General features: G+C 46.9%; 45 non-coding genes and 15 pseudogenes across 45 annotated transcripts; all 60 read right to left on the bottom strand.

Annotated features, from left to right (window-relative positions):
• Window positions 1–166: 166 nt before the first annotated feature.
• LOC146241631 (5S ribosomal RNA) lies at window positions 167–285 on the bottom strand. The gene has a single exon (XR_014736812.1). It is a non-coding gene; the product is annotated as a 5S ribosomal RNA (ribosomal RNA).
• A 172-nt stretch (window positions 286–457) lies between these two features.
• On the bottom strand, window positions 458–576 carry LOC146241630 (5S ribosomal RNA; annotated as a pseudogene).
• A 178-nt stretch (window positions 577–754) lies between these two features.
• Window positions 755–873, bottom strand: LOC146241629 (5S ribosomal RNA). Its single transcript, XR_014740336.1, has one exon. It is a non-coding gene; the product is annotated as a 5S ribosomal RNA (ribosomal RNA).
• Window positions 874–1,041: 168 nt separating this feature from the next.
• On the bottom strand, window positions 1,042–1,160 carry LOC146241628 (5S ribosomal RNA). Its single transcript, XR_014736811.1, has one exon. It is a non-coding gene; the product is annotated as a 5S ribosomal RNA (ribosomal RNA).
• Window positions 1,161–1,326: 166 nt separating this feature from the next.
• On the bottom strand, window positions 1,327–1,445 carry LOC146241627 (5S ribosomal RNA). Its single transcript, XR_014736809.1, has one exon. It is a non-coding gene; the product is annotated as a 5S ribosomal RNA (ribosomal RNA).
• A 168-nt stretch (window positions 1,446–1,613) lies between these two features.
• Window positions 1,614–1,731, bottom strand: LOC146241626 (5S ribosomal RNA; annotated as a pseudogene).
• A 174-nt stretch (window positions 1,732–1,905) lies between these two features.
• LOC146241625 (5S ribosomal RNA) lies at window positions 1,906–2,024 on the bottom strand (annotated as a pseudogene).
• A 170-nt stretch (window positions 2,025–2,194) lies between these two features.
• On the bottom strand, window positions 2,195–2,313 carry LOC146241624 (5S ribosomal RNA). The gene has a single exon (XR_014739663.1). It is a non-coding gene; the product is annotated as a 5S ribosomal RNA (ribosomal RNA).
• Window positions 2,314–2,489: 176 nt separating this feature from the next.
• LOC146241623 (5S ribosomal RNA) lies at window positions 2,490–2,608 on the bottom strand. Its single transcript, XR_014740335.1, has one exon. It is a non-coding gene; the product is annotated as a 5S ribosomal RNA (ribosomal RNA).
• A 184-nt stretch (window positions 2,609–2,792) lies between these two features.
• Window positions 2,793–2,911, bottom strand: LOC146241622 (5S ribosomal RNA). The gene has a single exon (XR_014736808.1). It is a non-coding gene; the product is annotated as a 5S ribosomal RNA (ribosomal RNA).
• A 170-nt stretch (window positions 2,912–3,081) lies between these two features.
• On the bottom strand, window positions 3,082–3,200 carry LOC146241621 (5S ribosomal RNA). The gene has a single exon (XR_014740024.1). It is a non-coding gene; the product is annotated as a 5S ribosomal RNA (ribosomal RNA).
• A 188-nt stretch (window positions 3,201–3,388) lies between these two features.
• On the bottom strand, window positions 3,389–3,507 carry LOC146241620 (5S ribosomal RNA). The gene has a single exon (XR_014736807.1). It is a non-coding gene; the product is annotated as a 5S ribosomal RNA (ribosomal RNA).
• A 170-nt stretch (window positions 3,508–3,677) lies between these two features.
• On the bottom strand, window positions 3,678–3,796 carry LOC146241619 (5S ribosomal RNA). Its single transcript, XR_014740023.1, has one exon. It is a non-coding gene; the product is annotated as a 5S ribosomal RNA (ribosomal RNA).
• A 182-nt stretch (window positions 3,797–3,978) lies between these two features.
• Window positions 3,979–4,097, bottom strand: LOC146241618 (5S ribosomal RNA). Its single transcript, XR_014734940.1, has one exon. It is a non-coding gene; the product is annotated as a 5S ribosomal RNA (ribosomal RNA).
• A 174-nt stretch (window positions 4,098–4,271) lies between these two features.
• Window positions 4,272–4,390, bottom strand: LOC146241617 (5S ribosomal RNA). Its single transcript, XR_014736293.1, has one exon. It is a non-coding gene; the product is annotated as a 5S ribosomal RNA (ribosomal RNA).
• Window positions 4,391–4,574: 184 nt separating this feature from the next.
• On the bottom strand, window positions 4,575–4,693 carry LOC146241616 (5S ribosomal RNA). Its single transcript, XR_014737198.1, has one exon. It is a non-coding gene; the product is annotated as a 5S ribosomal RNA (ribosomal RNA).
• A 172-nt stretch (window positions 4,694–4,865) lies between these two features.
• On the bottom strand, window positions 4,866–4,984 carry LOC146241615 (5S ribosomal RNA). Its single transcript, XR_014736805.1, has one exon. It is a non-coding gene; the product is annotated as a 5S ribosomal RNA (ribosomal RNA).
• Window positions 4,985–5,166: 182 nt separating this feature from the next.
• LOC146241614 (5S ribosomal RNA) lies at window positions 5,167–5,285 on the bottom strand. Its single transcript, XR_014736804.1, has one exon. It is a non-coding gene; the product is annotated as a 5S ribosomal RNA (ribosomal RNA).
• A 104-nt stretch (window positions 5,286–5,389) lies between these two features.
• LOC146241613 (5S ribosomal RNA) lies at window positions 5,390–5,508 on the bottom strand (annotated as a pseudogene).
• Window positions 5,509–5,686: 178 nt separating this feature from the next.
• Window positions 5,687–5,805, bottom strand: LOC146241612 (5S ribosomal RNA). The gene has a single exon (XR_014736803.1). It is a non-coding gene; the product is annotated as a 5S ribosomal RNA (ribosomal RNA).
• Window positions 5,806–5,969: 164 nt separating this feature from the next.
• Window positions 5,970–6,088, bottom strand: LOC146241611 (5S ribosomal RNA). Its single transcript, XR_014736802.1, has one exon. It is a non-coding gene; the product is annotated as a 5S ribosomal RNA (ribosomal RNA).
• A 166-nt stretch (window positions 6,089–6,254) lies between these two features.
• Window positions 6,255–6,373, bottom strand: LOC146241610 (5S ribosomal RNA). Its single transcript, XR_014736801.1, has one exon. It is a non-coding gene; the product is annotated as a 5S ribosomal RNA (ribosomal RNA).
• A 168-nt stretch (window positions 6,374–6,541) lies between these two features.
• LOC146241609 (5S ribosomal RNA) lies at window positions 6,542–6,660 on the bottom strand. The gene has a single exon (XR_014736800.1). It is a non-coding gene; the product is annotated as a 5S ribosomal RNA (ribosomal RNA).
• A 168-nt stretch (window positions 6,661–6,828) lies between these two features.
• LOC146241608 (5S ribosomal RNA) lies at window positions 6,829–6,947 on the bottom strand. The gene has a single exon (XR_014736798.1). It is a non-coding gene; the product is annotated as a 5S ribosomal RNA (ribosomal RNA).
• A 166-nt stretch (window positions 6,948–7,113) lies between these two features.
• On the bottom strand, window positions 7,114–7,232 carry LOC146241607 (5S ribosomal RNA). Its single transcript, XR_014736797.1, has one exon. It is a non-coding gene; the product is annotated as a 5S ribosomal RNA (ribosomal RNA).
• Window positions 7,233–7,400: 168 nt separating this feature from the next.
• LOC146241606 (5S ribosomal RNA) lies at window positions 7,401–7,518 on the bottom strand (annotated as a pseudogene).
• A 174-nt stretch (window positions 7,519–7,692) lies between these two features.
• LOC146241605 (5S ribosomal RNA) lies at window positions 7,693–7,811 on the bottom strand (annotated as a pseudogene).
• Window positions 7,812–7,989: 178 nt separating this feature from the next.
• On the bottom strand, window positions 7,990–8,108 carry LOC146241604 (5S ribosomal RNA). The gene has a single exon (XR_014736796.1). It is a non-coding gene; the product is annotated as a 5S ribosomal RNA (ribosomal RNA).
• A 164-nt stretch (window positions 8,109–8,272) lies between these two features.
• Window positions 8,273–8,391, bottom strand: LOC146241603 (5S ribosomal RNA). The gene has a single exon (XR_014736795.1). It is a non-coding gene; the product is annotated as a 5S ribosomal RNA (ribosomal RNA).
• Window positions 8,392–8,557: 166 nt separating this feature from the next.
• On the bottom strand, window positions 8,558–8,676 carry LOC146241602 (5S ribosomal RNA). The gene has a single exon (XR_014736793.1). It is a non-coding gene; the product is annotated as a 5S ribosomal RNA (ribosomal RNA).
• A 168-nt stretch (window positions 8,677–8,844) lies between these two features.
• Window positions 8,845–8,962, bottom strand: LOC146241601 (5S ribosomal RNA; annotated as a pseudogene).
• A 170-nt stretch (window positions 8,963–9,132) lies between these two features.
• On the bottom strand, window positions 9,133–9,251 carry LOC146241600 (5S ribosomal RNA; annotated as a pseudogene).
• A 168-nt stretch (window positions 9,252–9,419) lies between these two features.
• LOC146241599 (5S ribosomal RNA) lies at window positions 9,420–9,537 on the bottom strand (annotated as a pseudogene).
• Window positions 9,538–9,711: 174 nt separating this feature from the next.
• LOC146241598 (5S ribosomal RNA) lies at window positions 9,712–9,830 on the bottom strand (annotated as a pseudogene).
• A 174-nt stretch (window positions 9,831–10,004) lies between these two features.
• Window positions 10,005–10,123, bottom strand: LOC146241597 (5S ribosomal RNA). Its single transcript, XR_014739662.1, has one exon. It is a non-coding gene; the product is annotated as a 5S ribosomal RNA (ribosomal RNA).
• A 176-nt stretch (window positions 10,124–10,299) lies between these two features.
• On the bottom strand, window positions 10,300–10,418 carry LOC146241596 (5S ribosomal RNA; annotated as a pseudogene).
• A 184-nt stretch (window positions 10,419–10,602) lies between these two features.
• Window positions 10,603–10,721, bottom strand: LOC146241595 (5S ribosomal RNA). The gene has a single exon (XR_014736792.1). It is a non-coding gene; the product is annotated as a 5S ribosomal RNA (ribosomal RNA).
• A 170-nt stretch (window positions 10,722–10,891) lies between these two features.
• LOC146241594 (5S ribosomal RNA) lies at window positions 10,892–11,010 on the bottom strand. Its single transcript, XR_014740022.1, has one exon. It is a non-coding gene; the product is annotated as a 5S ribosomal RNA (ribosomal RNA).
• Window positions 11,011–11,190: 180 nt separating this feature from the next.
• On the bottom strand, window positions 11,191–11,309 carry LOC146241593 (5S ribosomal RNA). Its single transcript, XR_014734939.1, has one exon. It is a non-coding gene; the product is annotated as a 5S ribosomal RNA (ribosomal RNA).
• Window positions 11,310–11,483: 174 nt separating this feature from the next.
• On the bottom strand, window positions 11,484–11,602 carry LOC146241592 (5S ribosomal RNA). Its single transcript, XR_014739848.1, has one exon. It is a non-coding gene; the product is annotated as a 5S ribosomal RNA (ribosomal RNA).
• A 184-nt stretch (window positions 11,603–11,786) lies between these two features.
• LOC146241591 (5S ribosomal RNA) lies at window positions 11,787–11,905 on the bottom strand. Its single transcript, XR_014737186.1, has one exon. It is a non-coding gene; the product is annotated as a 5S ribosomal RNA (ribosomal RNA).
• A 172-nt stretch (window positions 11,906–12,077) lies between these two features.
• LOC146241590 (5S ribosomal RNA) lies at window positions 12,078–12,196 on the bottom strand. The gene has a single exon (XR_014736791.1). It is a non-coding gene; the product is annotated as a 5S ribosomal RNA (ribosomal RNA).
• A 182-nt stretch (window positions 12,197–12,378) lies between these two features.
• On the bottom strand, window positions 12,379–12,497 carry LOC146241589 (5S ribosomal RNA). The gene has a single exon (XR_014736790.1). It is a non-coding gene; the product is annotated as a 5S ribosomal RNA (ribosomal RNA).
• Window positions 12,498–12,663: 166 nt separating this feature from the next.
• LOC146241588 (5S ribosomal RNA) lies at window positions 12,664–12,782 on the bottom strand. The gene has a single exon (XR_014736789.1). It is a non-coding gene; the product is annotated as a 5S ribosomal RNA (ribosomal RNA).
• Window positions 12,783–12,968: 186 nt separating this feature from the next.
• Window positions 12,969–13,087, bottom strand: LOC146241587 (5S ribosomal RNA). Its single transcript, XR_014736787.1, has one exon. It is a non-coding gene; the product is annotated as a 5S ribosomal RNA (ribosomal RNA).
• A 166-nt stretch (window positions 13,088–13,253) lies between these two features.
• Window positions 13,254–13,372, bottom strand: LOC146241586 (5S ribosomal RNA). The gene has a single exon (XR_014736786.1). It is a non-coding gene; the product is annotated as a 5S ribosomal RNA (ribosomal RNA).
• A 182-nt stretch (window positions 13,373–13,554) lies between these two features.
• LOC146241585 (5S ribosomal RNA) lies at window positions 13,555–13,673 on the bottom strand. Its single transcript, XR_014736785.1, has one exon. It is a non-coding gene; the product is annotated as a 5S ribosomal RNA (ribosomal RNA).
• Window positions 13,674–13,845: 172 nt separating this feature from the next.
• LOC146241584 (5S ribosomal RNA) lies at window positions 13,846–13,964 on the bottom strand (annotated as a pseudogene).
• A 174-nt stretch (window positions 13,965–14,138) lies between these two features.
• LOC146241583 (5S ribosomal RNA) lies at window positions 14,139–14,257 on the bottom strand. The gene has a single exon (XR_014736784.1). It is a non-coding gene; the product is annotated as a 5S ribosomal RNA (ribosomal RNA).
• Window positions 14,258–14,425: 168 nt separating this feature from the next.
• LOC146241582 (5S ribosomal RNA) lies at window positions 14,426–14,544 on the bottom strand. The gene has a single exon (XR_014736783.1). It is a non-coding gene; the product is annotated as a 5S ribosomal RNA (ribosomal RNA).
• Window positions 14,545–14,710: 166 nt separating this feature from the next.
• On the bottom strand, window positions 14,711–14,829 carry LOC146241581 (5S ribosomal RNA). Its single transcript, XR_014736781.1, has one exon. It is a non-coding gene; the product is annotated as a 5S ribosomal RNA (ribosomal RNA).
• A 168-nt stretch (window positions 14,830–14,997) lies between these two features.
• On the bottom strand, window positions 14,998–15,115 carry LOC146241580 (5S ribosomal RNA; annotated as a pseudogene).
• A 174-nt stretch (window positions 15,116–15,289) lies between these two features.
• On the bottom strand, window positions 15,290–15,408 carry LOC146241579 (5S ribosomal RNA; annotated as a pseudogene).
• Window positions 15,409–15,582: 174 nt separating this feature from the next.
• Window positions 15,583–15,701, bottom strand: LOC146241578 (5S ribosomal RNA). Its single transcript, XR_014734938.1, has one exon. It is a non-coding gene; the product is annotated as a 5S ribosomal RNA (ribosomal RNA).
• Window positions 15,702–15,875: 174 nt separating this feature from the next.
• Window positions 15,876–15,994, bottom strand: LOC146241577 (5S ribosomal RNA). The gene has a single exon (XR_014736280.1). It is a non-coding gene; the product is annotated as a 5S ribosomal RNA (ribosomal RNA).
• A 184-nt stretch (window positions 15,995–16,178) lies between these two features.
• Window positions 16,179–16,297, bottom strand: LOC146241576 (5S ribosomal RNA). Its single transcript, XR_014737172.1, has one exon. It is a non-coding gene; the product is annotated as a 5S ribosomal RNA (ribosomal RNA).
• Window positions 16,298–16,469: 172 nt separating this feature from the next.
• On the bottom strand, window positions 16,470–16,588 carry LOC146241575 (5S ribosomal RNA). The gene has a single exon (XR_014736780.1). It is a non-coding gene; the product is annotated as a 5S ribosomal RNA (ribosomal RNA).
• A 186-nt stretch (window positions 16,589–16,774) lies between these two features.
• Window positions 16,775–16,893, bottom strand: LOC146241574 (5S ribosomal RNA). The gene has a single exon (XR_014736779.1). It is a non-coding gene; the product is annotated as a 5S ribosomal RNA (ribosomal RNA).
• Window positions 16,894–17,075: 182 nt separating this feature from the next.
• LOC146241573 (5S ribosomal RNA) lies at window positions 17,076–17,194 on the bottom strand. The gene has a single exon (XR_014739766.1). It is a non-coding gene; the product is annotated as a 5S ribosomal RNA (ribosomal RNA).
• A 168-nt stretch (window positions 17,195–17,362) lies between these two features.
• On the bottom strand, window positions 17,363–17,481 carry LOC146241572 (5S ribosomal RNA; annotated as a pseudogene).
• Window positions 17,482–17,500: the final 19 nt, after the last annotated feature.

Raw genomic sequence — 17,500 nt, 5'->3', positions numbered from 1 at the left:
GGCTACTTATCCATATACAGATTTAGCAATTGACAATGCAAGGTGGTCTCTCTCTCTCTCTCTCTCTCTCTCTCTCGTGTCAAAATGAAAACAGCTTCCAGCCCCTTTCATGAAGGACTACTTGTGCATATTGCAAGATGTCAGTTTCTAAGTGAATGAGCAAAAGAGCATACAGCACCTGGTATTCCCAGGCGGTCTCCCATCCAAGTACTAACCAGGCCCGACCCTGCTTAGCTTCCGAGATCAGACGAGATCGGGCGTTGCCAGGCTGGTATGGCCGTACGAAATAAGTTGACAACCATAGGCTACTTATCCATATACAGATTTAGCAATTGACAATGCAAGGTGGTCTCTCTCTCTCTCTCTCGTGTCAAAATGAAAACAGCTTCCAGCCCCTTTCATGAAGGACTACTTGTGCATATTGCAAGATTTCAGTTTCTAAGTGAATGAGCAAAAGAGCATACAGCACCTGGTATTCCCAGGCGGTCTCCCATCCAAGTACTAACCAGGCCCGACCATGCTTAGCTTCCGAGATCAGACGAGATCGGGCGTTGCCAGGCTGGTATAGCCGTACAAAATAAGTTGACAACCATAGGCTACTTATCCATATACAGATTTAGCAATTGACAATGCAAGGTGGTCTCTCTCTCTCTCTCTCTCTCTCGTGTCAAAATGAAAACAGCTTCCAGCCCCTTTCATGAAGGACTACTTGTGCATATTGCAAGATTTCAGTTTCTAAGTGAATGAGCAAAAGAGCATACAGCACCTGGTATTCCCAGGCGGTCTCCCATCCAAGTACTAACCAGGCCCGACCCTGCTTAGCTTCCGAGATCAGACGAGATCGGGCGTTGCCAGGCTGGTATGGCCGTACTAAATAAGTTGACAACCATAGGCTACTTATCCATATACAGATTTAGCAATTGACAATGCAAGGTGGTCTCTCTCTCTCTCGTGTCAAAATGAAAACAGCTTCCAGCCCCTTTCATGAAGGACTACTTGTGCATATTGGAAGATTTCAGTTTCTAAGTGAATGAGCAAAAGAGCATACAGCACCTGGTATTCCCAGGCGGTCTCCCATCCAAGTACTAACCAGGCCCGACCCTGCTTAGCTTCCGAGATCAGACGAGATCGGGCGTTGCCAGGCTGGTATGGCCGTACGAAATAAGTTGACAACCATAGGCTACTTATCCATATACAGATTTAGCAATTGACAATGCAAGGTAGTCTCTCTCTCTCGTGTCAAAATGAAAACAGCTTCCAGCCCCTTTCATGAAGGACTACTTGTGCATATTGCAAGATTTCAGTTTCTAAGTGAATGAGCAAAAGAGCATACAGCACCTGGTATTCCCAGGCGGTCTCCCATCCAAGTACTAACCAGGCCCGACCCTGCTTAGCTTCCGAGATCAGACGAGATCGGGCGTTGCCAGGCTGGTATGGCCGTACGAAATAAGTTGACAACCATAGGCTACTTATCCATATACAGATTTAGCAATTGACAATGCAAGGTGGTCTCTCTCTCTCTCGTGTCAAAATGAAAACAGCTTCCAGCCCCTTTCATGAAGGACTACTTGTGCATATTGCAAGATTTCAGTTTCTAAGTGAATGAGCAAAAGAGCATACAGCACCTGGTATTCCCAGGCGGTCTCCCATCCAAGTACTAACCAGCCCGACCCTGCTTAGCTTCCGAGATCAGACGAGATCGGACGTTGCCAGGCTGGTATGGCCGTACGAAATAAGTTGACAACCATAGGCTACTTATCCATATACAGATTTAGCAATTGACAATGCAAGGTAGTCTCTCTCTCTCTCTCTCTCGTGTCAAAATGAAAACAGCTTCCAGCCCCTTTCATGAAGGACTACTTGTGCATATTGCAAGATGTCAGTTTCTAAGTGAATGAGCAAAAGAGCATACAGCACCTGGTATTCCCAGGCGGTCTCCCATCCAATTACTAGCCAGGCCCGACCCTGCTTAGCTTCCGAGATCAGACGAGATCGGGCGTTGCCAGGCTGGTATGGCCGTACAAAATAAGTTGACAACCATAGGCTACTTATCCATATACAGATTTAGCAATTGACAATGCAAGGTGGTCTCTCTCTCTCTCTCGTGTCAAAATGAAAACAGCTTCCAGCCCCTTTCATGAAGGACTACTTGTGCATATTGCAAGATGTCAGTTTCTAAGTGAATGAGCAAAAGAGCATACAGCACCTGGTATTCCCAGGCGGTCTCCCATCCAAGTACTAACCAGGCCCGACCCTGCTTAGCTTCCGAGATCAGACGAGATCGGGCGTTGCCAGGCTGGTATGGCCGTACAAAATACGTTGACAACCATAGGCTACTTATCCATATACAGATTTAGCAATTGACAATGCAAGGTAGTCTCTCTCTCTCTCTCTCTCTCGTGTCAAAATGAAAACAGCTTCCAGCCCCTTTCATGAAGGACTACTTGTGCATATTGCAAGATGTCAGTTTCTAAGTGAATGAGCAAAAGAGCATACAGCACCTGGTATTCCCAGGCGGTCTCCCATCCAAGTACTAACCAGGCCCGACCCTGCTTAGCTTCCGAGATCAGACGAGATCGGGCGTTGCCAGGCTGGTATGGCCGTACTAAATAAGTTGACAACCATAGGCTACTTATCCATATACAGATTTAGCAATTGACAATGCAAGGTAGTCTCTCTCTCTCTCTCTCTCTCTCTCTCTCGTGTCAAAATGAAAACAGCTTCCAGCCCCTTTCATGAAGGACTACTTGTGCATATTGCAAGATGTCAGTTTCTAAGTGAATGAGCAAAAGAGCATACAGCACCTGGTATTCCCAGGCGGTCTCCCATCCAAGTACTAACCAGGCCCGACCCTGCTTAGCTTCCGAGATCAGACGAGATCGGGCGTTGCCAGGCTGGTATGGCCGTACGAAATAAGTTGACAACCATAGGCTACTTATCCATATACAGATTTAGCAATTGACAATGCAAGGTGGTCTCTCTCTCTCTCTCGTGTCAAAATGAAAACAGCTTCCAGCCCCTTTCATGAAGGACTACTTGTGCATATTGCAAGATTTCAGTTTCTAAGTGAATGAGCAAAAGAGCATACAGCACCTGGTATTCCCAGGCGGTCTCCCATCCAAGTACTAACCAGGCCCGACCCTGCTTAGCTTCCGAGATCAGACGAGATCAGGCGTTGCCAGGCTGGTATGGCCGTACGAAATAAGTTGACAACCATAGGCTACTTATCCATATACAGATTTAGCAATTGACAATGCAAGGTAGTCTCTCTCTCTCTCTCTCTCTCTCTCTCTCTCTCGTGTCAAAATGAAAACAGCTTCCAGCCCCTTTCATGAAGGACTACTTGTGCATATTGCAAGATGTCAGTTTCTAAGTGAATGAGCAAAAGAGCATACAGCACCTGGTATTCCCAGGCGGTCTCCCATCCAAGTACTAACCAGGCCCGACCCTGCTTAGCTTCCGAGATCAGACGAGATCGGGCGTTGCCAGGCTGGTATGGCCGTACGAAATAAGTTGACAACCATAGGCTACTTATCCATATACAGATTTAGCAATTGACAATGCAAGGTGGTCTCTCTCTCTCTCTCGTGTCAAAATGAAAACAGCTTCCAGCCCCTTTCATGAAGGACTACTTGTGCATATTGCAAGATTTCAGTTTCTAAGTGAATGAGCAAAAGAGCATACAGCACCTGGTATTCCCAGGCGGTCTCCCATCCAAGTACTAACCAGGCCCGACCCTGCTTAGCTTCCGAGATCAGACGAGATCAGGCGTTGCCAGGCTGGTATGGCCGTACGAAATAAGTTGACAACCATAGGCTACTTATCCATATACAGATTTAGCAATTGACAATGCAAGGTGGTCTCTCTCTCTCTCTCTCTCTCTCTCTCGTGTCAAAATGAAAACAGCTTCCAGCCCCTTTCATGAAGGACTACTTGTGCATATTGCAAGATTTCAGTTTCTTAGTGAATGAGCAAAAGAGCATACAGCACCTGGTATACCCAGGCGGTCTCCCATCCAAGTACTAACCAGGCCCGACCCTGCTTAGCTTCCGAGATCAGACGAGATCGGGCGTTGCCAGGCTGGTATGGCCGTACGAAATAAGTTGACAACCATAGACTACTTATCCATATACAGATTTAGCAATTGACAATGCAAGGTGGTCTCTCTCTCTCTCTCTCTCGTGTCAAAATGAAAACAGCTTCCAGCCCCTTTCATGAAGGACTACTTGTGCATATTGCAAGATTTCAGTTTCTAAGTGAATGAGCAAAAGAGCATACGGCACCTGGTATTCCCAGGCGGTCTCCCATCCAAGTACTAACCAGGCCCGACCCTGCTTAGCTTCCGAGATCAGACGAGATCGGGCGTTGCCAGGCTGGTATGGCCGTACGAAATAAGTTGACAACCATAGGCTACTTATCCATGTACAGATTTAGCAATTGACAATGCAAGGTAGTCTCTCTCTCTCTCTCTCTCTCTCTCTCTCGTGTCAAAATGAAAACAGCTTCCAGCCCCTTTCATGAAGGACTACTTGTGCATATTGCAAGATTTCAGTTTCTAAGTGAATGAGCAAAAGAGCATACAGCACCTGGTATTCCCAGGCGGTCTCCCATCCAAGTACTAACCAGGCCCAACCCTGCTTAGCTTCCGAGATCAGACGAGATCGGGCGTTGCCAGGCTGGTATGGCCGTACGAAATAAGTTGACAACCATAGGCTACTTATCCATATACAGATTTAGCAATTGACAATGCAAGGTGGTCTCTCTCTCTCTCTCTCTCCCTCTCGTGTCAAAATGAAAACAGCTTCCAGCCCCTTTCATGAAGGACTACTTGTGCATATTGCAAGATTTCAGTTTCTAAGTGAATGAGCATACAGCACCTGGTATTCCCAGGCGGTCTCCCATCCAAGTACTAACCAGGCCCGACCCTGCTTAGCTTCCGAGATCAGACGAGATCGGGCGTTGCCAGGCTGGTATGGCCGTACGAAATAAGTTGACAACCATAGGCTACTTATCCATATACAGATTTAGCAATTGACAATGCAAGGTGGTCTCTCTCTCTCTCTCTCTCTCTCTCTCGTGTCAAAATGAAAACAGCTTCCAGCCCCTTTCATGAAGGACTACTTGTGCATATTGCAAGATTTCAGTTTCTAAGTGAATGAGCAAAAGAGCATACAGCACCTGGTATTCCCAGGCGGTCTCCCATCCAAGTACTAACCAGGCCCGACCCTGCTTAGCTTCCGAGATCAGACGAGATCGGGCGTTGCCAGGCTGGTATGGCCGTACGAAATAAGTTGACAACCATAGGCTACTTATCCATATACAGATTTAGCAATTGACAATGCAAGGTAGTCTCTCTCAAGATGTCAGTTTCTAAGTGAATGAGCAAAAGAGCATACAGCACCTGGTATTCCCAGGCGGTCTCCCATCCAAGTACTAACCAGGCCCGACCATGCTTAGCTTCCGAGATCAGACGAGATCGGGCGTTGCCAGGCTGGTATAGCCGTACAAAATAAGTTGACAACCATAGGCTACTTATCCATATACAGATTTAGCAATTGACAATGCAAGGTGGTCTCTCTCTCTCTCTCTCTCTCTCGTGTCAAAATGAAAACAGCTTCCAGCCCCTTTCATGAAGGACTACTTGTGCATATTGCAAGATTTCAGTTTCTAAGTGAATGAGCAAAAGAGCATACAGCACCTGGTATTCCCAGGCGGTCTCCCATCCAAGTACTAACCAGGCCCGACCCTGCTTAGCTTCCGAGATCAGACGAGATCGGGCGTTGCCAGGCTGGTATGGCCGTACGAAATAAGTTGACAACCATAGGCTACTTATCCATATACAGATTTAGCAATTGACAATGCAAGGTGGTCTCTCTCTCGTGTCAAAATGAAAACAGCTTCCAGCCCCTTTCATGAAGGACTACTTGTGCATATTGCAAGATTTCAGTTTCTAAGTGAATGAGCAAAAGAGCATACAGCACCTGGTATTCCCAGGCGGTCTCCCATCCAAGTACTAACCAGGCCCGACCCTGCTTAGCTTCCGAGATCAGACGAGATCGGGCGTTGCCAGGCTGGTATGGCCGTACGAAATAAGTTGACAACCATAGGCTACTTATCCATATACAGATTTAGCAATTGACAATGCAAGGTAGTCTCTCTCTCTCGTGTCAAAATGAAAACAGCTTCCAGCCCCTTTCATGAAGGACTACTTGTGCATATTGCAAGATTTCAGTTTCTAAGTGAATGAGCAAAAGAGCATACAGCACCTGGTATTCCCAGGCGGTCTCCCATCCAAGTACTAACCAGGCCCGACCCTGCTTAGCTTCCGAGATCAGACGAGATCGGGCGTTGCCAGGCTGGTATGGCCGTACGAAATAAGTTGACAACCATAGGCTACTTATCCATATACAGATTTAGCAATTGACAATGCAAGGTGGTCTCTCTCTCTCTCGTGTCAAAATGAAAACAGCTTCCAGCCCCTTTCATGAAGGACTACTTGTGCATATTGCAAGATTTCAGTTTCTAAGTGAATGAGCAAAAGAGCATACAGCACCTGGTATTCCCAGGCGGTCTCCCATCCAAGTACTAACCAGGCCCGACCCTGCTTAGCTTCCGAGATCAGACGAGATCGGGCGTTGCCAGGCTGGTATGGCCGTACGAAATAAGTTGACAACCATAGGCTACTTATCCATATACAGATTTAGCAATTGACAATGCAAGGTGGTCTCTCTCTCTCTCGTGTCAAAATGAAAACAGCTTCCAGCCCCTTTCATGAAGGACTACTTGTGCATATTGCAAGATTTCAGTTTCTAAGTGAATGAGCAAAAGAGCATACAGCACCTGGTATTCCCAGGCGGTCTCCCATCCAAGTACTAACCAGGCCCGACCCTGCTTAGCTTCCGAGATCAGACGAGATCGGGCGTTGCCAGGCTGGTATGGCCGTACGAAATAAGTTGACAACCATAGGCTACTTATCCATATACAGATTTAGCAATTGACAATGCAAGGTAGTCTCTCTCTCTCGTGTCAAAATGAAAACAGCTTCCAGCCCCTTTCATGAAGGACTACTTGTGCATATTGCAAGATTTCAGTTTCTAAGTGAATGAGCAAAAGAGCATACAGCACCTGGTATTCCCAGGCGGTCTCCCATCCAAGTACTAACCAGGCCCGACCCTGCTTAGCTTCCGAGATCAGACGAGATCGGGCGTTGCCAGGCTGGTATGGCCGTACGAAATAAGTTGACAACCATAGGCTACTTATCCATATACAGATTTAGCAATTGACAATGCAAGGTGGTCTCTCTCTCTCTCGTGTCAAAATGAAAACAGCTTCCAGCCCCTTTCATGAAGGACTACTTGTGCATATTGCAAGATTTCAGTTTCTAAGTGAATGAGCAAAAGAGCATACAGCACCTGGTATTCCCAGGCGGTCTCCCATCCAAGTACTAACCAGCCCGACCCTGCTTAGCTTCCGAGATCAGACGAGATCGGACGTTGCCAGGCTGGTATGGCCGTACGAAATAAGTTGACAACCATAGGCTACTTATCCATATACAGATTTAGCAATTGACAATGCAAGGTAGTCTCTCTCTCTCTCTCTCTCGTGTCAAAATGAAAACAGCTTCCAGCCCCTTTCATGAAGGACTACTTGTGCATATTGCAAGATTTCAGTTTCTAAGTGAATGAGCAAAAGAGCATACAGCACCTGGTATTCCCAGGCGGTCTCCCATCCAAGTACTAACCAGGCCCGACCATGCTTAGCTTCCGAGATCAGACGAGATCGGGCGTTGCCAGGCTGGTATAGCCGTACAAAATAAGTTGACAACCATAGGCTACTTATCCATATACAGATTTAGCAATTGACAATGCAAGGTGGTCTCTCTCTCTCTCTCTCTCTCTCGTGTCAAAATGAAAACAGCTTCCAGCCCCTTTCATGAAGGACTACTTGTGCATATTGCAAGATTTCAGTTTCTAAGTGAATGAGCAAAAGAGCATACAGCACCTGGTATTCCCAGGCGGTCTCCCATCCAAGTACTAACCAGGCCCGACCCTGCTTAGCTTCCGAGATCAGACGAGATCGGGCGTTGCCAGGCTGGTATGGCCGTACGAAATAAGTTGACAACCATAGGCTACTTATCCATATACAGATTTAGCAATTGACAATGCAAGGTGGTCTCTCTCTCGTGTCAAAATGAAAACAGCTTCCAGCCCCTTTCATGAAGGACTACTTGTGCATATTGCAAGATTTCAGTTTCTAAGTGAATGAGCAAAAGAGCATACAGCACCTGGTATTCCCAGGCGGTCTCCCATCCAAGTACTAACCAGGCCCGACCCTGCTTAGCTTCCGAGATCAGACGAGATCGGGCGTTGCCAGGCTGGTATGGCCGTACGAAATAAGTTGACAACCATAGGCTACTTATCCATATACAGATTTAGCAATTGACAATGCAAGGTAGTCTCTCTCTCTCGTGTCAAAATGAAAACAGCTTCCAGCCCCTTTCATGAAGGACTACTTGTGCATATTGCAAGATTTCAGTTTCTAAGTGAATGAGCAAAAGAGCATACAGCACCTGGTATTCCCAGGCGGTCTCCCATCCAAGTACTAACCAGGCCCGACCCTGCTTAGCTTCCGAGATCAGACGAGATCGGGCGTTGCCAGGCTGGTATGGCCGTACGAAATAAGTTGACAACCATAGGCTACTTATCCATATACAGATTTAGCAATTGACAATGCAAGGTGGTCTCTCTCTCTCTCGTGTCAAAATGAAAACAGCTTCCAGCCCCTTTCATGAAGGACTACTTGTGCATATTGCAAGATTTCAGTTTCTAAGTGAATGAGCAAAAGAGCATACAGCACCTGGTATTCCCAGGCGGTCTCCCATCCAAGTACTAACCAGCCCGACCCTGCTTAGCTTCCGAGATCAGACGAGATCGGACGTTGCCAGGCTGGTATGGCCGTACGAAATAAGTTGACAACCATAGGCTACTTATCCATATACAGATTTAGCAATTGACAATGCAAGGTAGTCTCTCTCTCTCTCTCGTGTCAAAATGAAAACAGCTTCCAGCCCCTTTCATGAAGGACTACTTGTGCATATTGCAAGATGTCAGTTTCTAAGTGAATGAGCAAAAGAGCATACAGCACCTGGTATTCCCAGGCGGTCTCCCATCCAATTACTAGCCAGGCCCGACCCTGCTTAGCTTCCGAGATCAGACGAGATCGGGCGTTGCCAGGCTGGTATGGCCGTACAAAATAAGTTGACAACCATAGGCTTCTTATCCATATACAGATTTAGCAATTGACAATGCAAGGTGGTCTCTCTCTCTCTCGTGTCAAAATGAAAACAGCTTCCAGCCCCTTTCATGAAGGACTACTTGTGCATATTGCAAGATTTCAGTTTCTAAGTGAATGAGCAAAAGAGCATACAGCACCTGGTATTCCCAGGCGGTCTCCCATCCAAGTACTAACCAGCCCGACCCTGCTTAGCTTCCGAGATCAGACGAGATCGGACGTTGCCAGGCTGGTATGGCCGTACGAAATAAGTTGACAACCATAGGCTACTTATCCATATACAGATTTAGCAATTGACAATGCAAGGTAGTCTCTCTCTCTCTCTCTCTCGTGTCAAAATGAAAACAGCTTCCAGCCCCTTTCATGAAGGACTACTTGTGCATATTGCAAGATGTCAGTTTCTAAGTGAATGAGCAAAAGAGCATACAGCACCTGGTATTCCCAGGCGGTCTCCCATCCAATTACTAGCCAGGCCCGACCCTGCTTAGCTTCCGAGATCAGACGAGATCGGGCGTTGCCAGGCTGGTATGGCCGTACAAAATAAGTTGACAACCATAGGCTACTTATCCATATACAGATTTAGCAATTGACAATGCAAGGTGGTCTCTCTCTCTCTCTCTCTCGTGTCAAAATGAAAACAGCTTCCAGCCCCTTTCATGAAGGACTACTTGTGCATATTGCAAGATGTCAGTTTCTAAGTGAATGAGCAAAAGAGCATACAGCACCTGGTATTCCCAGGCGGTCTCCCATCCAAGTACTAACCAGGCCCGACCCTGCTTAGCTTCCGAGATCAGACGAGATCGGGCGTTGCCAGGCTGGTATGGCCGTACAAAATACGTTGACAACCATAGGCTACTTATCCATATACAGATTTAGCAATTGACAATGCAAGGTAGTCTCTCTCTCTCTCTCTCTCTCGTGTCAAAATGAAAACAGCTTCCAGCCCCTTTCATGAAGGACTACTTGTGCATATTGCAAGATGTCAGTTTCTAAGTGAATGAGCAAAAGAGCATACAGCACCTGGTATTCCCAGGCGGTCTCCCATCCAAGTACTAACCAGGCCCGACCCTGCTTAGCTTCCGAGATCAGACGAGATCGGGCTTTGCCAGGCTGGTATGGCCGTACTAAATAAGTTGACAACCATAGGCTACTTATCCATATACAGATTTAGCAATTGACAATGCAAGGTAGTCTCTCTCTCTCTCTCTCTCTCTCTCTCTCGTGTCAAAATGAAAACAGCTTCCAGCCCCTTTCATGAAGGACTACTTGTGCATATTGCAAGATGTCAGTTTCTAAGTGAATGAGCAAAAGAGCATACAGCACCTGGTATTCCCAGGCGGTCTCCCATCCAAGTACTAACCAGGCCCGACCCTGCTTAGCTTCCGAGATCAGACGAGATCGGGCGTTGCCAGGCTGGTATGGCCGTACGAAATAAGTTGACAACCATAGGCTACTTATCCATATACAGATTTAGCAATTGACAATGCAAGGTGGTCTCTCTCTCTCTCTCGTGTCAAAATGAAAACAGCTTCCAGCCCCTTTCATGAAGGACTACTTGTGCATATTGCAAGATTTCAGTTTCTAAGTGAATGAGCAAAAGAGCATACAGCACCTGGTATTCCCAGGCGGTCTCCCATCCAAGTACTAACCAGGCCCGACCCTGCTTAGCTTCCGAGATCAGACGAGATCAGGCGTTGCCAGGCTGGTATGGCCGTACGAAATAAGTTGACAACCATAGGCTACTTATCCATATACAGATTTAGCAATTGACAATGCAAGGTGGTCTCTCTCTCTCTCTCTCTCTCTCTCGTGTCAAAATGAAAACAGCTTCCAGCCCCTTTCATGAAGGACTACTTGTGCATATTGCAAGATTTCAGTTTCTTAGTGAATGAGCAAAAGAGCATACAGCACCTGGTATACCCAGGCGGTCTCCCATCCAAGTACTAACCAGGCCCGACCCTGCTTAGCTTCCGAGATCAGACGAGATCGGGCGTTGCCAGGCTGGTATGGCCGTACGAAATAAGTTGACAACCATAGACTACTTATCCATATACAGATTTAGCAATTGACAATGCAAGGTGGTCTCTCTCTCTCTCTCTCTCGTGTCAAAATGAAAACAGCTTCCAGCCCCTTTCATGAAGGACTACTTGTGCATATTGCAAGATTTCAGTTTCTAAGTGAATGAGCAAAAGAGCATACGGCACCTGGTATTCCCAGGCGGTCTCCCATCCAAGTACTAACCAGGCCCGACCCTGCTTAAATTCCGAGATCAGACGAGATCGGGCGTTGCCAGGCTGGTATGGCCGTACGAAATAAGTTGACAACCATAGGCTACTTATCCATATACAGATTTAGCAATTGACAATGCAAGGTAGTCTCTCTCTCTCTCTCTCTCTCTCTCTCTCGTGTCAAAATGAAAACAGCTTCCAGCCCCTTTCATGAAGGACTACTTGTGCATATTGCAAGATTTCAGTTTCTAAGTGAATGAGCAAAAGAGCATACAGCACCTGGTATTCCCAGGCGGTCTCCCATCCAAGTACTAACCAGGCCCAACCCTGCTTAGCTTCCGAGATCAGACGAGATCGGGCGTTGCCAGGCTGGTATGGCCGTACGAAATAAGTTGACAACCATAGGCTACTTATCCATATACAGATTTAGCAATTGACAATGCAAGGTGGTCTCTCTCTCTCTCTCTCTCCCTCTCGTGTCAAAATGAAAACAGCTTCCAGCCCCTTTCATGAAGGACTACTTGTGCATATTGCAAGATTTCAGTTTCTAAGTGAATGAGCATACAGCACCTGGTATTCCCAGGCGGTCTCCCATCCAAGTACTAACCAGGCCCGACCCTGCTTAGCTTCCGAGATCAGACGAGATCGGGCGTTGCCAGGCTGGTATGGCCGTACGAAATAAGTTGACAACCATAGGCTACTTATCCATATACAGATTTAGCAATTGACAATGCAAGGTGGTCTCTCTCTCTCTCTCTCTCTCTCTCTCGTGTCAAAATGAAAACAGCTTCCAGCCCCTTTCATGAAGGACTACTTGTGCATATTGCAAGATTTCAGTTTCTAAGTGAATGAGCAAAAGAGCATACAGCACCTGGTATTCCCAGGCGGTCTCCCATCCAAGTACTAACCAGGCCCGACCCTGCTTAGCTTCCGAGATCAGACGAGATCGGGCGTTGCCAGGCTGGTATGGCCGTACGAAATAAGTTGACAACCATAGGCTACTTATCCATATACAGATTTAGCAATTGACAATGCAAGGTAGTCTCTCTCTCTCGTGTCAAAATGAAAACAGCTTCCAGCCCCTTTCATGAAGGACTACTTGTGCATATTGCAAGATTTCAGTTTCTAAGTGAATGAGCAAAAGAGCATACAGCACCTGGTATTCCCAGGCGGTCTCCCATCCAAGTACTAACCAGGCCCGACCCTGCTTAGCTTCCGAGATCAGACGAGATCGGGCGTTGCCAGGCTGGTATGGCCGTACGAAATAAGTTGACAACCATAGGCTACTTATCCATATACAGATTTAGCAATTGACAATGCAAGGTGGTCTCTCTCTCTCTCTCTCTCTCTCTCTCTCTCGTGTCAAAATGAAAACAGCTTCCAGCCCCTTTCATGAAGGACTACTTGTGCATATTGCAAGATGTCAGTTTCTAAGTGAATGAGCAAAAGAGCATACAGCACCTGGTATTCCCAGGCGGTCTCCCATCCAAGTACTAACCAGGCCCGACCCTGCTTAGCTTCCGAGATCAGACGAGATCGGGCGTTGCCAGGCTGGTATGGCCGTACGAAATAAGTTGACAACCATAGGCTACTTATCCATATACAGATTTAGCAATTGACAATGCAAGGTGGTCTCTCTCTCTCGTGTCAAAATGAAAACAGCTTCCAGCCCCTTTCATGAAGGACTACTTGTGCATATTGCAAGATTTCAGTTTCTAAGTGAATGAGCAAAAGAGCATACAGCACCTGGTATTCCCAGGCGGTCTCCCATCCAAGTACTAACCAGGCCCGACCCTGCTTAGCTTCCGAGATCAGACGAGATCGGGCGTTGCCAGGCTGGTATGGCCGTACGAAATAAGTTGACAACCATAGGCTACTTATCCATATACAGATTTAGCAATTGACAATGCAAGGTGGTCTCTCTCTCTCTCTCTCTCTCTCTCTCGTGTCAAAATGAAAACAGCTTCCAGCCCCTTTCATGAAGGACTACTTGTGCATATTGCAAGATGTCAGTTTCTAAGTGAATGAGCAAAAGAGCATACAGCACCTGGTATTCCCAGGCGGTCTCCCATCCAAGTACTAACCAGGCCCGACCCTGCTTAGCTTCCGAGATCAGACGAGATCGGGCGTTGCCAGGCTGGTATGGCCGTACGAAATAAGTTGACAACCATAGGCTACCTATCCATATACAGATTTAGCAATTGACAATGCAAGGTGGTCTCTCTCTCTCTCTCTCGTGTCAAAATGAAAACAGCTTCCAGCCCCTTTCATGAAGGACTACTTGTGCATATTGCAAGATTTCAGTTTCTAAGTGAATGAGCAAAAGAGCATACAGCACCTGGTATTCCCAGGCGGTCTCCCATCCAAGTACTAACCAGGCCCGACCATGCTTAGCTTCCGAGATCAGACGAGATCAGGCGTTGCCAGGCTGGTATAGCCGTACAAAATAAGTTGACAACCATAGGCTACTTATCCATATACAGATTTAGCAATTGACAATGCAAGGTGGTCTCTCTCTCTCTCTCTCTCGTGTCAAAATGAAAACAGCTTCCAGCCCCTTTCATGAAGGACTACTTGTGCATATTGCAAGATTTCAGTTTCTAAGTGAATGAGCAAAAGAGCATACAGCACCTGGTATTCCCAGGCGGTCTCCCATCCAAGTACTAACCAGGCCCGACCCTGCTTAGCTTCCGAGATCAGACGAGATCGGGCGTTGCCAGGCTGGTATGGCCGTACGAAATAAGTTGACAACCATAGGCTACTTATCCATATACAGATTTAGCAATTGACAATGCAAGGTGGTCTCTCTCTCTCTCGTGTCAAAATGAAAACAGCTTCCAGCCCCTTTCATGAAGGACTACTTGTGCATATTGCAAGATTTCAGTTTCTAAGTGAATGAGCAAAAGAGCATACAGCACCTGGTATTCCCAGGCGGTCTCCCATCCAAGTACTAACCAGGCCCGACCCTGCTTAGCTTCCGAGATCAGACGAGATCGGGCGTTGCCAGGCTGGTATGGCCGTACGAAATAAGTTGACAACCATAGGCTACTTATCCATATACAGATTTAGCAATTGACAATGCAAGGTAGTCTCTCTCTCTCGTGTCAAAATGAAAACAGCTTCCAGCCCCTTTCATGAAGGACTACTTGTGCATATTGCAAGATTTCAGTTTCTAAGTGAATGAGCAAAAGAGCATACAGCACCTGGTATTCCCAGGCGGTCTCCCATCCAAGTACTAACCAGGCCCGACCCTGCTTAGCTTCCGAGATCAGACGAGATCGGGCGTTGCCAGGCTGGTATGGCCGTACGAAATAAGTTGACAACCATAGGCTACTTATCCATATACAGATTTAGCAATTGACAATGCAAGGTGGTCTCTCTCTCTCTCGTGTCAAAATGAAAACAGCTTCCAGCCCCTTTCATGAAGGACTACTTGTGCATATTGCAAGATTTCAGTTTCTAAGTGAATGAGCAAAAGAGCATACAGCACCTGGTATTCCCAGGCGGTCTCCCATCCAAGTACTAACCAGCCCGACCCTGCTTAGCTTCCGAGATCAGACGAGATCGGACGTTGCCAGGCTGGTATGGCCGTACGAAATAAGTTGACAACCATAGGCTACTTATCCATATACAGATTTAGCAATTGACAATGCAAGGTAGTCTCTCTCTCTCTCTCTCTCGTGTCAAAATGAAAACAGCTTCCAGCCCCTTTCATGAAGGACTACTTGTGCATATTGCAAGATGTCAGTTTCTAAGTGAATGAGCAAAAGAGCATACAGCACCTGGTATTCCCAGGCGGTCTCCCATCCAATTACTAGCCAGGCCCGACCCTGCTTAGCTTCCGAGATCAGACGAGATCGGGCGTTGCCAGGCTGGTATGGCCGTACAAAATAAGTTGACAACCATAGGCTACTTATCCATATACAGATTTAGCAATTGACAATGCAAGGTGGTCTCTCTCTCTCTCTCTCTCGTGTCAAAATGAAAACAGCTTCCAGCCCCTTTCATGAAGGACTACTTGTGCATATTGCAAGATTTCAGTTTCTTAGTGAATGAGCAAAAGAGCATACAGCACCTGGTATACCCAGGCGGTCTCCCATCCAAGTACTAACCAGGCCCGACCCTGCTTAGCTTCCGAGATCAGACGAGATCGGGCGTTGCCAGGCTGGTATGGCCGTACGAAATAAGTTGACAACCATAGACTACTTATCCATATACAGATTTAGCAATTGACAATGCAAGGTGGTCTCTCTCTCTCTCTCTCTCGTGTCAAAATGAAAACAGCTTCCAGCCCCTTTCATGAAGGACTACTTGTGCATATTGCAAGATTTCAGTTTCTAAGTGAATGAGCAAAAGAGCATACGGCACCTGGTATTCCCAGGCGGTCTCCCATCCAAGTACTAACCAGGCCCGACCCTGCTTAGCTTCCGAGATCAGACGAGATCGGGCGTTGCCAGGCTGGTATGGCCGTACGAAATAAGTTGACAACCATAGGCTACTTATCCATATACAGATTTAGCAATTGACAATGCAAGGTAGTCTCTCTCTCTCTCTCTCTCTCTCTCTCTCGTGTCAAAATGAAAACAGCTTCCAGCCCCTTTCATGAAGGACTACTTGTGCATATTGCAAGATTTCAGTTTCTAAGTGAATGAGCAAAAGAGCATACAGCACCTGGTATTCCCAGGCGGTCTCCCATCCAAGTACTAACCAGGCCCAACCCTGCTTAGCTTCCGAGATCAGACGAGATCGGGCGTTGCCAGGCTGGTATGGCCGTACGAAATAAGTTGACAACCATAGGCTACTTATCCATATACAGATTTAGCAATTGACAATGCAAGGTGGTCTCTCTCTCTCTCTCTCTCCCTCTCGTGTCAAAATGAAAACAGCTTCCAGCCCCTTTCATGAAGGACTACTTGTGCATATTGCAAGATTTCAGTTTCTAAGTGAATGAGCATACAGCACCTGGTATTCCCAGGCGGTCTCCCATCCAAGTACTAACCAGGCCCGACCCTGCTTAGCTTCCGAGATCAGACGAGATCGGGCGTTGCCAGGCTGGTATGGCCGTACGAAATAAGTTGACAACCATAGGCTACTTATCCATATACAGATTTAGCAATTGACAATGCAAGGTGGTCTCTCTCTCTCTCTCTCTCTCTCTCTCTCTCGTGTCAAAATGAAAACAGCTTCCAGCCCCTTTCATGAAGGACTACTTGTGCATATTGCAAGATTTCAGTTTCTAAGTGAATGAGCAAAAGAGCATACAGCACCTGGTATTCCCAGGCGGTCTCCCATCCAAGTACTAACCAGGCCCGACCCTGCTTAGCTTCCGAGATCAGACGAGATCGGGCGTTGCCAGGCTGGTATGGCCGTACGAAATAAGTTGACAACCATAGGCTACTTATCCATATACAGATTTAGCAATTGACAATGCAAGGTGGTCTCTCTCTCTTTCTCTCTCTCTCTCTCGTGTCAAAATGAAAACAGCTTCCAGCCCCTTTCATGAAGGACTACTTGTGCATATTGCAAGATTTCAGTTTCTAAGTGAATGAGCAAAAGAGCATACAGCACCTGGTATTCCCAGGCGGTCTCCCATCCAAGTACTAACCAGGCCCGACCCTGCTTAGCTTCCGAGATCAGACGAGATCGGGCGTTACCAGGCTGGTATGGCCGTACGAAATAAGTTGACAACCATAGGCTACTTATCCATATACAGATTTAGCAATTGACAATGCAAGGTAGTCTCTCTCTCTCTCGTGTCAAAATGAAAACAGCTTCCAGCCCCTTTCATGAAGGACTACTTGTGCATATTGCAAGATTTCAGTTTCTAAGTGAATGAGCAAAAGAGCATACAGCACCTGGTATTCCCAGGCGGTCTCCCATCCAAGTACTAACCAGGCCCGACCATGCTTAGCTTCCGAGATCAGACGAGATCGGGCGTTGCCAGGCTGGTATAGCCGTACAAAATAAGTTGACAACCATAG

The sequence above is a fragment of the Hypomesus nipponensis genome, chromosome 20, assembly GCF_054491055.1.
Source record: "Hypomesus nipponensis isolate SF chromosome 20, ASM5449105v1, whole genome shotgun sequence".
NCBI lineage: Eukaryota > Metazoa > Chordata > Actinopteri > Osmeriformes > Osmeridae > Hypomesus > Hypomesus nipponensis.
Note: the sequence above shows the minus strand (reverse complement) of the source record. Positions and strands in the feature narration are given on the sequence as shown.